The sequence below is a fragment of the Manis javanica genome, chromosome 10 (assembly GCF_040802235.1).
Source record: "Manis javanica isolate MJ-LG chromosome 10, MJ_LKY, whole genome shotgun sequence".
Classification (NCBI taxonomy): domain Eukaryota; kingdom Metazoa; phylum Chordata; class Mammalia; order Pholidota; family Manidae; genus Manis; species Manis javanica.
In genome coordinates, this window is record NC_133165.1 from 81,152,738 (window position 1) to 81,170,313 (window position 17,576).

Here is a 17,576-nt window from a genome sequence, read left to right on the forward strand (position 1 = left end):
AGCTTTTGATTGGTGTAAAGGGAAAGTTCTTCAGTGATTGTTAAAACTGAATTGTCACAATCTTGTTAATTGTCATTCTCATTTATCTATCATCAAATCACTCATGGTCAGAAAACTTTCAGGGCATGTAAATATAAAAGGTACTTTAAACAAATGAGGTCAAAATTGGATAAATTGAGAATAAAACCTGAAGGAAAAAGAAGTTGAATATTGTAATGATTGGAGAAATATAACAATGTTAACATTATGTTAGACATAAGTTTCATTAAAATTCATGCCATGAATTTTGTTATGATTAAAATGTATTTGAGAAGCATTTTTTGACTAAATTCTTAAAGGACTGCTTTACCTGTTGGTTCCTTAGGGAGTAAATAAAAGGATTTAGCATTGGGGCAGCAGAGGTATTGAGCACTGCTACACCTTTAGTCAAAGCCATACCTTCTTTTGCAGAAGTTTTGACATACATGAAAATACAACTTCCATAAGAAATAGAGACAACAATCATGTGTGAGGAACAAGTAGAAAAGGCCTTTTTCCTTTGTTCAGTAGAGGGGATTCCCAGAATTGTTTTAAGAATGAATGCATAAGAAAGAATCACTAGTGATAAGGTTATCATGAGTGTGAATACTGCCAGCAAAAATGCCATGAGCTCCAAGAATGTTGTGTCAGTGCAGGAGATCAGTAACATAGGCAAAGAGTCACAGGTGAAGTGGTCAATGATATTGGAGCCACAAAAATCCAGCTGCAGCCCCATGATCACAGGTGGAAAGATAATGAGAAATCCTGCCAGCCAAGAACTAACTACAAGCTGGTTGCAGATTCTGCTGTTCATTATTGTGTAATGCAATGGCTTACAGATGGCTATGTACCGGTCATAGAACATAGCTGTCAAAAGAAAAAATTCTGTTGAACCAAGGAGGATGAAGAAAAACACTTGGGCCATGCAAGAATTATAGGAAATGGTCATATCCCCTGTTACAATGCTAACTAGAAATCTAGGAATGCAAACTGTTGTGAATGAGATTTCTAGGAAAGAAAAATTCCTAAGAAAGAAATACATGGGAGTTTTCAGGTGTGAATCTGTCAGGGTAAGGGTAATAATTGTCAAGTTTCCAGTTATATTCAGTATATATGTGAAAAACAGAAATAGAAAAATCAGAACATTTAGCTTTGGGTCATTTGTTAATCCCAGAAGAATGAACTCTTTCACAGATGTTCAATTTTTCATTTTTTACTGCTGACTTCTTCCAGGTCTATAAATGAAGATAAGAAACAATTATGTCTTGAGTCCAGGATTACTTATTTTTTATCATATTCAATAGTTTAACCAATATAAGACCTATAATTGGCCAGAATTTGTACTCAATTCTGAATCATATGTGATCCAGGACAAAGAAACTTATATCTATTACATTCCTTTTGGATCATTAGCCATTTAATATTGAATGAATCACATCTATATAAGATATAATAAACACTTCTATATGAGGAAGATAAACTTATCAAATATGGTTTACTTTCTTTTAAAAATGTGTCGTATGTTACAAAAACTAGGTGAAACTCTGTAAATATAAAATATTTTACTTTCATTAAATATTTTTCTGATGACATTTTATCTAATGATTTTCTGGAAAAAAAACATTTAAAGTTAATTTCTTAGAGAGCTATTCTCTCTGATATTTTCAAGATGTTTCAGGTCAGTACTGCCTATATAGAGAATTAACAACTTAACAAAAGCATCAAGGCTGGCAAAACTAACATTTATATAATTACAAGCAAATAGAATTTAAAGGGTTTTTTTCTGAATTGAATAATAATCTCTTTATTTTTAATTTACCCTCTAACATCCAAAGTTACCTAAGTTATAAATTGATTAGAAAATGCAAAAAATAAATGATGTGAGAAACAAAACATATATATATATATATAGTCCCATATCGTAGTAATTTGCTCAAACACAAGTGGTCCTTTGCCTTACTGTAATTATCAGTGTTGCTGCTTTACTTTTGGAGCATTTCATAGACTTCACAACTTGTTTGTGTCTCTGATTTTCTTGTGCAAGAACATATTTCTATAGTGGGCAGGTTGCATTTAGCACATAATCTGCTTGCTCAGAGTAAAGTGGAGCATGAAGAAAAGTCCAGTAGAAAATGTACTCCTGAAGTCAGGGAGGCCCTGTTAGATGGAGATATAGTCTCAGTTGTTAGTAGAAGACCTGCATAAACACTGCAAGGAAAGTATTCAAGCAGTCCTGCAACTTGTGGTACAGGAAGGAGTTAGTGACCTGCTGGTGAAAGCTGTATGGACAGTCCCAAGTAGTCAGTCCAAGTTAAGGGTGGAAGGCTGAGACTTAGGTAGTATTGCCAAAGTTTTCATTAAGTAACGGTGTCTCTAGTACTAACTTGTTTAGGAGTAAAGCTAGCGGCTGTGGAAATGGGAGAGAGCAACAGCAAAATGTACCACTAAGTTCTTAACTGGTCACAAAGCAGAACTAGAAACTAAATTTTCCTCGACTGTAGGTAAAACTCTCAAGCAAACAAACAAATAAATGAATAAATGGATAAGGAAAAGAAAAATTTGGGAATAGATCAATATTTACAGTGAAATAGGCAAATAGAGGTGATAAAGTTACAGATTTTGCTTTTTAATTAATTAAAACTCACGGTTCCTAAGAAGGATAAGGATCAAAGTTTGAGTGAAGAGTCATGAAATAATAGCTACAGAAAACAGGTTACAGATGAATACCATTTGTGAGACAGAAAATCCTTGGCATATGAAGAACTAACCCAGAATTGCCCAATCCAAGGCGAGGCATTTAGCATCCTTCGTTTTCCAAAATTTCCATAAAAATAACGATATTGTCAACCTAGATGCTAGGAAAATCTATTAACAAAGCATTTTACTTGGCTCCCAGAAACTTTGTGAAAGAAAAATGAGTTGTATATTTTTAAATTACTTACCAGGTGGAAAACTTGGTTGTCTAACTATTGTTAAAACAGACAGACTGGTTTTATCTGTTTTGTTTTGTTTCTTATCCCCTCAATATAATCATAGGGGATTCTTGCAGCAAAATGAATGTCTCTAGAGAGAGATTTTACTAATGAGAACACTTCAAAGCTTAGTTGAAGAATTGTAATTAGGTATCCTTGGGAAATGATTGTTTAAAAAACAAATGTCAAGGATGTGTATAATGCAAAGAAGAGCAATGAGGGCATAGTAGTCTTAGCATTACTTGAGGTTTCAAACTGTCAATATTATTTTATTTTTACCTAGGGTAAGTGTCTGCTAAGGCAATATAATGCAATTTCATGCAAATTTGTTAAGATTCAAAATATAGCAAGAGGAATGGGCCACAGGATATAAAATGTGCTATTAAAATATTTTTTAATAAAAAATATTGAGTACCTATTTTAGTTAAGATATAGTTAGTAGATAGACACATCATCAAGATACATTAAATGTTGAAAGAATGATTATAAACATAAAATTCATGAAACTGGTTATCTGAAAAGAAACCACTAATTCAGAAAAATGCACTCACCTCTTTGCTTACTGAGCAACATTATTTACAATAGCCAAGATATGGAAGCAAGCTAGTGTCTATCAACATATGAATGGATAAGGAAGAGGTGGTAGATATACATAATAGAATATTATTTAGCAATAAAAAAATGAAAAACCTGTTTATTGTTTCTTGTACATTATAAAATAAAAAATCAAAGTTTATGTTACTTTATTCATTTAATTTTCCTATAGATGATTTGGATCTGATACATTATTTTCAGCTACTGAACAGCTAAGTGATTAACTATTCTCACTTTTTTGCTTTTTTCTTATAGTATGATTATTACAGATTCTGAATTTGAATTTTTTTGTTAAAATGATATATTTGTATTTTCCTGGATTTGCTATAGCAGGTGACTCTATGGGAGAAGGAGGAAAAATATTGGTAGTTTAGGCTGATTGTGCTATTTCAAGAGAACTTTAAATGATGGTCAGCTAATTTTTGGCCAATATGCTACATTTTTCCTTCTTTTTCTAATATTTGGTAAAAGTTTCATTTAGCATGATTTAGTGTTTCAACCATTTAAAAGTTTTGTTTTACCAACAATTTTTCATAAAAGTATCTCCTTTGCAAAATGTGGTAGGCATACTCTAAAGCTGTCTCCATGATTTTCAGTTCCTGCTGCTCATGTATTGGCACAATCTCTTCTCCATGAGTGTTGGAAGGGCATGTGACTTGCTTCTAAACAATGCAATAAGGCAAAGATAGTGCATTGTTACTCTTATGATTAGGTTAATGTGTATAAAACTCATGCTAGCAAACTTATTCCACAGTTTCTCTCTCCATTAATCTTTGAATAAATAAGCATCCATGAATTCCATAAACATATGGTTCTGAAAGCAACAATCTGCATAATCTTGGAAATGTATCCATCCCCAGTCAAGCCTCCAGATGATGTTTTAGCCCTTTGTAGACTACCCAGATAAGAACTGCCCAGGTTTCTCACTAACAGAAATTGTGAGATAATCTGTATGCTGTTCTACATGCAACATTTGTGGCATATGCTATTCAGTACAGAAAATATTATATTATAAAAAATGATGCCCTTTTAAAGAAAGACAGTTCAGATCTTGAAAACGTTCCAATCCTTTCCCTTTGGAGTCCCTAGTAATTCACAACTTAATGCATCAAATTAGCCATTTAGGTATTAGATATTGTATTGTTTCTTTCTATTGAGTGATTTGATTCCTTTATATAGGTTTCAGGTATCTATTGCAATCTCCATATTTCAATCATTTAATTAATTTATTCTATTCTCTTGTAGGTACCATTAATAATAAACATATGATCATCATATCCTAACTGTAATATCTACATCATTTATATTTTTCTATTGCCTTTTATTGGTCTTATAACCCTCTGTCTTTACTTGCTTATTTATTTGTGTTGAAGGCCAGACATTGTGCTTAAAAATCCTTGTATATTTCTGATAAGTTATTGTTTTATCTGATCTACAAATAGAGGTGAGGCTGATCAAATTAATCCAAACAGGAATTGCATTGAATTGAGGCTGGGTATAGGAATGATAGGTTTATAATACAGAATTTCTGATATTTAACTAAAGGTTCCTAAGTTACTATTCCTGTAGCCAATTCTTCTTCTATTTAAACTGGGAATCTAATAAAGCAAGCTGCACTCAATGAAAACACAAATCTTTGGCACTTGATTCAATATAAAATATATAATATAAGATGAGACTATATTTGGTGGGCTGAATTACACTAAGATTGTATGAAGTCAATCCTAGCTTAATCTTAAAAACAGATCAGCTTGAAGTCTACACCACCCTAGTAACCTTCACTATCCCTATTTATTCAGGAAAAATAAATTAACTCTATGTTAACATAAAATGTGTTCATTCAATACATGTATAATATTCAATACATGTGAATTTTTTCATTCAATATATGTGTAAGACACTATGAATCAGAGTTATAGGATAAGAAAATATAGTGTGGAAGATATATACAAAAAGCACTACATATGTTATAAAAGAAAAAAGTGTATAACATGATAGATTTCTTACTATTTTCTTATAAGCCAAATAATTGATTATATGATTTAAATGCACCTCTTATATTTTTAATAACTATTTTAAGTAAGATAATAGTACATAGTATAAGATACACACTTTGTAAGTGTACAACTTAATGAATATTGTCAAACATGTATCTATGCAACCACAAGAGGGGATATTTTGATAATTAACAAGTAGCAGATGATAGCTAAATATATCCTATTACGAATCAGTGGGATCAGATATATGGCACAATTTAATAAAAAATTTATGGTTTTAGTTCTGTGTAAATCACTGTAATGAAGATAAATATTTTTAATTAGGTGACCTGGGGAGATATCCCTTGAAGTAATCAAGGAACTGTCTTTTAGCTCATAGATGTAGAAAGATGGAAGAAAAAAATTCCCATCCTTAGAGCAAGATAAAAAACTGATAAGTTGCAAATTAATGATTTTTCCTAAACATATGAAAGAACAATCAATTTTTGAAAACAATTTCAGAAAAAAACAATTAACACTAAATTTAGGGAGAAGTAGGTACCCGCAGGAAGGAACAAAATCTAAATGTTTGCTTTCCTGTGGAAGAAATAACTATAATATTACATAACCCTGTAATTCATTGAGCATTCAGCCAAACATTTTTAACAAATTACCAAGTGCTAAGGAGGTCCACCAGCTACAAAGCACCAGAATACTACCCTGAGCCAGCACTCTCCATTGTGCTGACAGGTGGCATTTGGGAGGAAGCCATCACTGCTAAAACTCTCCCCAAACTCATACTCCTGTATCCCCTATGGAATCAAAATCAGATCATCAAGGGAGAGCAACGAAAGTGTAGCCTGAGGGTTCCTGCTATGACAGGAATGTCAGTCATCTCTGAAACTCTGAGAAGACCTATATCCTATGTCTCCATTAAGAAACAAACACCTCAGACTTCAGGGAGTAAAGCCACAAAATCATATCCATTGGCATTGATGGAAATCCATGACATTGTCAGAGGAACAGGTGTAGAAATATATGCTACACTCAGAATTAAATCTGTATGAGGGACAGAAACACTCATGAAGTCCAAATGCTGGAAACCCAAGTTCACATTACCTTCCTAAAATTGTCTTATTTAGGGTATCAGAGAATGCCCACTGCACTCAATGCCAAAAAGCAGCACTGAGTAGTCATGAGAGCAGAATCCAGCAAGAAGATCTACAACAGATAGATTCCCTCTGGGAGCAGGGCAAAGAAAAGTGCCACGTTCAAACAGAGGACCCAAGCCAAATTGGAACATTTTCAGAGAAACAGTCTGGCAAAATAGCCCACACAATAAACACAAGTATCACTAGAGCAATCTCAGATCCATGATGCCTTCAGGACAGACACCATAGCCAACAAGAAACTTCAGACAAAGCCCAACTCCTGACTACATTAATACAAAAATGTTTGGAAAAATGTTAAAAGAATTAACTGCAGAAATATTTCCAGAATTGGTGATAGGTACAAAATCATCAAACTGAAAAGTTCACAGAAACCAGCCTAGATAATTATCAAGAAAAAGAAATCTAGTCAACAAACCTAAGTCATATTATATTCAAGTTTCTTAACACAAAAAACAAAGAGATAAGAAGGATGTCAGATGTGGGCGGCATCAGAAGAACAAGAGCATTACCAGGGACCCTCCTGCAAAACCTTGAAAATAAAAGGCAATGCAATGACATCCAAGTTTTTGAAAGGAAAAAAGTAAACCCAGAAATCTGTGTATAGCTAAAAATACCCTTGAGGCAAGGAAGAAATTTAAAGAGTTCTTATGGGAATGAAAACTGAGTGATTTAATGATTAAAGGCTTAATCCACAAGCAATGTTAAGGAAGTTCTCCAGGCAGAAGGAACATGATATTGGTCAGAGCTTGAACCTATACAAAGAAATGAAGAGACCTAGAATTAGACTAAGTGAGGATAGAATTAAATGGATTTCTTTCATAATTGTAACTACACTAAGTAAACTGCCTGTTTAAATAAAAAATAGTAATATTACAATAATACCAACACTTTATGGCATATAAAAAATGAAATATGTGTGAGAAAAGTTACAAGAGATGACAGACAGAAATTGGGAATATATTGCTATTAGGACCTTATATCACACAAAAAATGGTATAATATTTGCAGTTTCAAGGGCAAGGGAGACCCCCTCCTGGGGAGAGTTCCCTATGAATCCAGGGAAACTGAGGAAAGATGTGGGAAAGGGCAGACTGGGTTAAAGGGGCGTATTTCCACAGCTCACTCCGTTCACTAGCCAGGTCCCTCCCCGCCCATCCCCTCTGGCTGCGGGGCACGCTCTCTTCTACTACCTGTGCCTCCCACAGGAACTCCAGGGCCAGGTCCTTGGTGACTGGCAAACACCAGACCTGTTACCTACGAGGAATGGAGGGAAGCAGAGAATGACCATTTTCCTTCCACCCTGTGCCTTGGATCTACCAGTGGCTCTGCTGTGGTAGACATTGGTATTTTAATTTACACTGGTATATAAATGGCTAAGGACAGGCAGGAGATTCTGGAAACTCTGAGGGAAAACTTCCATTTACTCCACAATATTATTTGAAGTTAGACAGATTAGTTAAGATGTATATTGTGTTACTGCCAAGAAACTGCTGAACATGTTAAATGCATAAAGAAATTGTAAGTCAATAGAGGGTATAAAATAGAGTAATAAAAATGCCCATTTAAAAGGCAGAATACTAGAGTAAAAAGAAGCAAAGAGCAATTGGAAATTATAGAAAACAGGTACCCAGATGATAAATTTTAATCCAATTAAACAACATCATTTTAAAGGTTAATATTTTATAAAACAAATTAAAGGCAAGGATTATCTAATTAGATAAATAAACAACCATTGCAATATCAGTCTTATTTCAATATTATATGTAATGACATAGGTCAAAGTAAAAAAGAGAGATACCATGGGAACTCTACCCAAAAAGAATCTGGAGCAGCTCTATTGGCCTCAGACATAGATAATTTCAGAACACGGACTGGTGTCCAGGATTAGAGTTGGAGATAACAGTGTGTAATATTGGTATATTAAATACGTATGTGTCTGTGTGTTTGTGTGTGTTTCTGTATCAGATAGCATATATATAAAGCATATATTACCTAGGTCACTTATTTGATAGAGCCTAGTGCCTTCCCTCTATCAATAAACATATCAAATAACCAATATAGTTCATAAGTATGATTTGCTAATAAAGGCACAGCAGCTCCTGGTAGAAATTGTTGATTTCAGGCCTGGGGAAGGAAAAAATACAAGATGAGTAGAGAACTTCTTTTGGCAATGGAAATAAGGAAGAACTAAATAAACAAATACAAAACAGGATGGGGTCATGCCCAAAATCTCGGGATGCAGCCAAGAAGTGCCAGCTATAGCCTATTACTAGTTTCTAAATACTATTCTGCAGTAAGTGGTGTTGAGTATCCTTAGAAGAATAATTCTAGGACTGGGGTAAAGAAATAAGATGAGCTTGGAACTTAGAACTTATTAGAGTGATATAAAGTAACAAATTGCTCCAAAAAATAATGGTCACAAGACAAAATGACACAGAAGTCATGTGAAGGAGGAACCAATAGAAAAAGCTGAAAAAAAACCAAAACAGTCATAGTATTGTACCATAACCCAAAGTATACCATGGATGTTCCTTCGTCAAGTTGATGTAGGCACATTACTGAGTAAACAGATAAATGTAGAAGAATAAACAAATCTTCGCTACAATAGTGTACTGAATAATATATGCAGCTATCACCACTGCAAGAGATGCAGTTGAATTCTCCTCCCCTGAATGCAGCTGAATATAATAACTCAGTTCCAAAAAAAGAGCCTGGAAAGGCAAAAACAGTAACCTTAGCTGTAGATGCCTGCAAAGTACTAGCTTAATTAAATGATCAAGGTAAACATCACCAGTGATAAGTCATGTTGATAACATGTATTCCAGAAGTGATGTGATAAGGAAAGCACCTCATCTCTGTGGTATTCTTTGTGAAAACCACGCTTCTGGAGGCTCCAGGGCGCAGGGCTTCCCGCCTCTCCCAGCTTTTGACGGCTGCCTGGGGTCCTTGGCTGGTGACATCATCGCTCCAATTCCCACCTCTGCCTTCAAGTGCCTCTCTTCCCTCCTCATGTGCCTGTGTCTCTCCTTTTCTTAGAAAGACACCCGTCATATCGAATCAAAAGCTTACCCTGATCCAGTATGACCTCACCTTAACTAATTACATCTGCAAAGACCCCATTTCCAAAAAGGTCATTTGAGATAGGTATGAATCTGGTGTGTGCGGGGGGCACTATCCAAGCCCATAAAAGTGCCCTTCAAAATGCCAAGGGTGTGAGAAAAAAAAATACTGGGAAATCATCACAGGAAGAGACTGGGGAGGTATGTCAATTAAATACAATGCACTAACTTTATTGGGTGCTGTCACAAAGAAAAACAGTACTGGGAAATTCGTGAAATATGAAAACCTATATAGTTTAGTTCATTTATATTATAACAATGTTCATTAATTAATTTTGACAAATATACAATGGTTGGATAAGATATTAAGATTAGAAGAAGCAGGATGCAAGGTGTATACAAACTCTCTACTATCTTTGCAACTTGTCTGTAAACCTAAATTATTCCTACATACAAAGTTTATTTTAAAAGTAAAATGATGGAAACAGACTATACAAACAATAAGAAAAAATAAAAAAATCAGAATATAACTGAAAGGAAAGCTATAATGTACTCATGCTTCAGATGACTTAATATTTTTAAGTTTCAATATTCAAGAAAGGAATGTATAGACAAGATTCTGATCAGCATGTAAGAGTTTTGTGTTTTCTGGAATAACCTTCTAATTTAGGACAATTTTAGTTTTACAAAAAACTTGTGAAGATGGAATAGAGTTACTAATAATTTCCCCTATTGTTAATGTTAAATGGTATATTCATTACAATTAATGAACTGTTACATTATTGAATTGATAACTTATTATTAACTAAAGAACATATTTTATTTAGATTTCCTTTTTTTTTTTACCTAATGTACTTTTTTTCTGTTTCCTGAGCCTTTCCCAGGATACCACAATACATTCGTCATCTTCTTAGACTTCTTTTGTCTGCGGCAGTCTCAGAATTTCCATGTTTTTGATGACTGAGAATTTTGAGAACTCTGATCAAGTATTTTATATAATATACCTCAATTACTATTTATATGATATTATTCTCAGTTTAAACTAGGGTATATGTTCTCGGGAAAAAGACCACAGAGGTAAATTTGGCATTTTCATCACATTGCATCAAGAGTTCCTGTTAGCAATATGATTTATCACTGTGGATGTAAACTCTGATCACCTGATTGAGTATCATTTGTTAGGGCTCTGCACTGTAAAGTTGCTCTCCCCATTCTACACTGTAATCTTTGGACGGAAGTCACTATGCACCGCCCACATTATAGGAGTGGGAATTATCCTCTGCTTTCTTGAAGATGGGATATCTACATACATTACTTGGTATTCCTTTACATGGAAAATTTATGTATTCTCCCCACTTACTAATTTATTCAATTATTTATTTATATCAATATGGACTCATGGACATTTATTTTACATTTCTAGTTTTATACAATGCTAATTTATTCTGTTGCTAAATTTTTCCAGCTCTGGCCATTGGGAACCCTTTCAATTGGATACTGTTTCCTCTGACATACGTTTTTTAAATTACTTCCTTATTTTCTGGAACTGTAAGATGGTTCAGGATCATCTTGTGTACACTTTATATAGCACTTTGAAATCAGACATTCCTCCAATAATACTTGGTTCTTGAAAGGAATGCGAACTCAACAGTCCAAGTGGGTGTATTGCTAAATCTGAGAGGGACCCCTCTGTTCCTGCCAGCAGAACAAAGGAAAGGGACCTCTAACAGGCCAAGAGGCTTTTTATGGACAGGGTTTTGGCAGGCTCTTTGAGGGGAGGGGTCAAGGGAAAGGCGGGCTTGTGGCTTGCTGATGTGTCCCTTGGAGGATGCTTGCAGCCTAGATAAGATGACACCTAGGTCTCTCTGTGATGGTGGGTGGGCTTATTTGAAAGGTGGTGCTCAGGTCCAGATTCTATCAGTTCCTTTCATTGGAGAATGATATTTGAAACCAAGATCTGAGCTCCGGTGTGCTCATTGCTACTATGATGTCATTTCCTTCTAGACCCTCTAAGAAAACAGAACTGGAAAGTATATGTGAACCTACCAACCTGTGTGTAAATACATATATATATATAGACATTTCTATATGTAATATTCTGGATCCATTTTAAGCTAAAAATGAGTTCAGTACTGACATCGCCATTCCCACATGGATCACTAAGGCTTCCCCCTCTTGCTTTTCCACCAGAGAATCCCGGCTCTACCGCCCACGGTGCATTTACATAAATATTCAATTCCTATATACATATATAGCATTATCAGAATTGTTACCCTCTACAACCACACAAAACCACTTTGTTAACTAGAGTATACGACTCATGCACATTTTCTTTCCTTTTAGTCTTACAGACTCCAGTCACGTTCAGTTTCTTAGGTCCCAAGGTTTCACCCTCACTCTCTTCAGGAAGGTTGTTCACACATTTAAAATAAAGTTCGTTTTTTTGGTCATATCCTGCATTCCATTCTGTGATCCCTGTGATCACCTGACCTCTCAGATCATTTCTTAAACATTTGTATAAATTAAGGTTTACTTTTTGTAACGCAATGTTCTATGACTTTGACAAATGTATGGTACCATGAATTCACCTTTACAATATTATACAGAATAACTTCATTGCCTCAAAATCCTCTTTGCTTACCTCAATGAACTTTGCCTTCTCCATGGCAGTCCCTGGAAGTCATTGATATTTCTATGTTCTCTATAGTTGTGCCTTTTCTAGAATATCATATAACTGTATTTAAAAGGCATGTTGCCTTTCAGATTGCCTTCATTCACTTAGAAATATTGATTTAAGGTTCATCCATTTATTTTCATGGTTTCATAGCTTGTTTCTTTCTCTCACTGAACATATAGATATGCCACAGTTTGTTCATCCTATTGAGGAGTACCTTGGATGTTTCTAGTTTGGGGTGATTATAAATAAAATGGCCATAAAATATTTATATGGAGTTTTTGTGTGGACGTGAGTTTTTAAATCAGTTGTGAATACCTGGGACTCCCCAGTTGCTCATTGTGTAGAATACGACATTTGGACTTTTAAGGAAGTGTCAAACTGTCTTCTAAAGTGATTGCATCATTTTGTATCACTATTAGCAATGGCTGTGAGTGTGAGAGTCCCTGTGCTCGTGCTAGGCATTCTCATTAGCAACTGGTATTGTCAGTGTTTTGCATTTTAGCCTTTCTAAGATGTGAAGCGTGGTAGCTCATTGCTGTTTTAATTTGCAATTACCTAATGACAATGATGTTGAACATCTTTTTATAGGCAGTTTCCTTCTGTATATCACCTTTAAGGAGGTGTCTATTGGAATCTTTCGCTTTCTTTTTAATTGGATTGCTAATTTTCTCATTGTTGCATATAAGAGTTGTGTGTGTGTGGTGGTTATTGAAATTACAAGCCTAATAAGAAATTCATATGGAAAGCTAAAAACACTACTAAAACAGTCAAAATGACTTTGAAAAAGAATAATGTAATTGGAAAACATGAAATATTTTATTTAAGATATAATGTATACTTTAAAGACAAAATTTTAACACATATATCAGATAGTCAGAAATGAATGAAAGAGTAGTGGACATGATTTTATTCATTTATATATATTTTCTTGTGAATTTGTATTTTAGTAAGATTATTAAACCATTATGTGTTACAAAGCAGATTAAGAGAATGTGGTGCTGGTAAAATAAAAGACAGATCAAGGGACAGAATAGAAAATCCAAAAATAGACTTACATGTGTATGTTAAATTAACTTTGAAATAAATGCCAAAGCAATTCCATCACATTATTTTTCAACAAATAGTGCCGAAAAAGTTGAACTTCTATAAGCAAAAATCTGAACCACAGCTTATATGTTTTATGATATACAAAAGGCAATTCAAAATAGATTTTTACCTAAATGTGAAATCTAAAGCTTTATAATTTTCATCACCTTCTGAATCCATGTACCGATGCAATGAAATACAGCAAAAAAAGAATAAACTAATGATACATGCAACTAAAGAGTGAATCTCAAAAGCATCACACAAAGTGGAAAAAGAGAAACTCAAAAGCTGCATGTTATGATTCCTTTTACACACCATTACGTAGAATAGCACGACCAGAGGACCGGGAACCAGGGGACCCTTCCAGAGCCGTGGTTGAGGGGTGGGGACGGACTGACTACAAAAGTGCATGAGGAAACTTTTTGGAGCAATGGAAATATGATTTATTTTGTCAAATGTTATAAAAGTATACACCTGCAATCTCGTGTTTGAATGTTTTATTTCTCTAAAGATGGCCAAAAACCAGAAAAGAAAACAAAAATGTAAAAAGTTACTTTGGGCGGTGTGGGTAGTTGATGTGTCTTTTGAGACAGATATTTTGGGGGACAGAAAAGCCAGGGGTTTCTATGTTACTGATAGAGTTGGGTTTGTTAGCCTGGGAAATGCATGGATGCATTTGTTTCAAAGTATCATTTTAATTTGCAGTCACTGGCTTCATATGCTCTTCAGTGGGTAGAACACATTTATCAATAAAAACAAATATAGTGATGAAGAGATGTATTTTAAAATGTCAATATTTTCATCATATGCACATTAATTTGGGATCTATATATTTTTATGATAAAAATATCAAATGTTAAACTGCAATGACTTCGTTTATTTTCAAATTATTTTATGGTAGACATCATTACAATTGTCGAGTTACTGCTTTTCATTTACAGATGTGAGCGCATCTTTCATGTGTAGAACGCGGACTGAGATCCACCTCTTCCACTTACAAGTGTGACACCTCTTGGAATTTAATTATCTGGGAGTTCCTGTCCCCACAGCCTTTGCAACCCTATCTGAACGTGAAACTTTATATTACCATGGGGCTGGTGGTCGGGAGACAGGGGATACAGGAAAGGCAAGGCTGACTATTCACCTTAAAAACAGCAAGGATAGTAAGATGGTTATTATTATCAAATAATAATAACAGCGATTAAACAATTCTAAATTCTTTTTGCCTGGTTAACATTCAACGCATGGACCTTATTGTGATTGATATTAATGTAGAGTTTGAATGTGTACCTCAGGCTTTGGCCTAAGGTTTTCTTGATGATTGCCATCCAATTCAAAAAAAGCCTTTTCAAAATGCGACTGTATGGATAAGACTGTCTCATATACTTATGGAATTGACTATGTAATATTGTTCCAAGGCTTATGATGTGCCCAGATTTTGTGGTCTATATGGTGAAGCTCGAATCTTTGATCACTATTTTAAAGAAATCGGGAAGCAGCAACAAAGAATGAAGCAGTCCTGGAGAAAGACCTTCACTCCCTGATAGCCTCCCCCATTTCCTCTTCTCCCCCAATAGTTTTGAGATGTACATGCCATGTTAGACCAAGTCATTCATATTATTTTAAATACTCTTCGTTAGGGCAGTTCAAACGCAAGCATAATGGCATTTTCAAATGTGCAGAGAGACTCCATACGACTCAGTATTTAGAGAATAAGAAATTCAAACCCAAGTACGGCCAGGAGCTAGTATTAGAAGAGTATTTAAGATTATTATGCATTTAAATTCATTCCACAACCTTCCTCCTCTGATATTGTAATGCCATTCAAAATGCTCACACATAATGCAAAAGGAGTGAGCAAGGATTGACTGCAAATGAGCATGAGGGAACTCTCTAGAGCGCTGGAAATATTATTTATTTTATTTATTTTATCAAATTTTATTTGACCCATTCTAAAATTGAACACAGCAGACACAGGTCTTTTTCATTGCTTCTCTGCACAAATAATTTACTCTCCTACTTACATTCCCTGTCATCACTGAGAAGCTCACTGTAAGTTATGCCTCTTAAGCCAGATTCCTGGATATCATCACTTTCTGTTTCTCCCAAGAGACTCACAATTTTTACGACCCTCATGTCAAGAAAATTTCAAGTTTCTTGAAAATGCATTTCTTCCTCACTTCCTTCCTTTTCTTTATTTCTTTCTTCCTTCCTTCCTTCCTTTTCTTCCTTCCTTCCTTCCTTCCTTCCTTCCTTCCTTCCTTCCTTCCTTCCTTCCTTCCTTCCTTCCTTCCTTCCTTTCTTTCTTTCTTTCTTTCTTTCTTTCTTTCTTTCTTTCTTTTCTTTCCTCTCTCTTCAGTACATATATCTTATTTCTGGATCATAACCATTCATTGAACCACTGCAAACCCGGGTCTTCCTTCAATCTGTCCTAGGTATTCAAACTTTTACAGTTATTTTTCTATCTACTAAAACCCTTCAATGACTGCCCACTACAATAAAAAAGGTCCAAGTTGGTGCTTGGAAATAGTTTTAGGAATTATTTTTGTAATTGGGAGTGTTAATTTTTAATTTTAGATTTTAGCCTGGGGAAAGAAGAGTGTTCGTGTCATTATTACAGTACTGCCATCTCTGATTCACAGTGTATATCCATGACTGGTTCCTTTCCTTATTAAGAAACTAAGGGTCTGTTGTATTAAAAAGTTCTATTCACCTAAAAAATACATACATGCATTCATGATTGAAAGAAAAAAGAGGGGATAGATGAAAGAAAGAGGGGATACAAACCCAATATCCAAGCAGATTTATTGCTAAACCTGAGAGGGACCCCTCTCTTCTGACCAGCAGAACAAAGGAAAAGGGGCCTCTACTCTGAAGAGACCTCCAGGATTTTATGGCCAGGTTTTTTGGCAGGCCTTTTGAGAGGAGGAGTCAGGGGAAAGGTGGGCTCATGGCTTGCTGATGTGCCCTTTGGAGAATGCTTGTAGCCTTAGTAAGATGAAACCTAGGTCTCTCTGAGAGGGTGGGTGGGCTTATTCAAAAGGCGGTGCTCAGGTCCGGATTCTATCAATGATGATCCCAAATCTTTACACAGTAATTTAGTTTAAATTTAATATGTTTGGAATTCTGTATATACATACACACAGATGTAGATTTACATATATTATGTGTATATTTAAATAGATTTGTATATATAGATGTATATATGCATGTGTGTATAACTAGTTATGTCTGTGTCTAGGATTCCCTGAGGAGTTTATTTCTAATGTTTTAATATTTTCTTCTTTTTCTCTTCCTTTATTAGTTGATATTATTTGTTAATAGTAGGAATGGTGTTATACCTTTTCAAATTTGTCTAGGTAAATTATTTGCTTCAGTCTCTTGTTAGATATTGAAGAATGTAGAAGCGGAATGCCAGGTGAAACCATAGAAGACATTAATACACTTGTGGATCTATCTGTCCTGGAAAATAAAAACTGGGCATATAGCAGTTAGTTGCACACCAGAGGCCACTGGAGAGGAAGAGATGGTACTAAAAATGCTCTATTTTTGTTGTTGCCAGAGCCAGCAGCCTTCCAGGCTTTCATTCATCTATTCATTATTCATTTGTTCAATAAAAATACAGTCCATTAGATTTGGGGGTTCTAGTGACACAGTTAATGATAGGAAAGTGCCTCATTTATACTGCAGGTTGCTCTCAGCTCAGTACTCAGCCCTCATTAAACTCTGCAAATCATGAGATCACGCTTTATGTAATTCATGAATTTCTTAAGATAACATCTTTAATGCTTTATTACACTCTCCAGAATAAAATAAAGGGAGGAAAATTTAAGCAGCTGAATATTACTATAAATTCTATTCCTATAGTTCCTAACACATACAATCTCTAATAGTAATTCTTTCATATGGAGCTTTGCCAAATAGTATGTTTGACATGTAAAGGGGAAAACGAGAGCATGCTGTGTCTAATATTCTGTGAATGTTATTTCAAGTGGTAATTAAATTCAGTTAGGTAGTCAACC

The 17,576-nt window shown here is 34.8% G+C and overlaps 1 pseudogene; it reads right to left on the bottom strand.

Annotated features, from left to right (window-relative positions):
* Positions 1-295: 295 nt before the first annotated feature.
* Positions 296-1,228, bottom strand: LOC140843868 (olfactory receptor 6C65-like; annotated as a pseudogene).
* Positions 1,229-17,576: the final 16,348 nt, after the last annotated feature.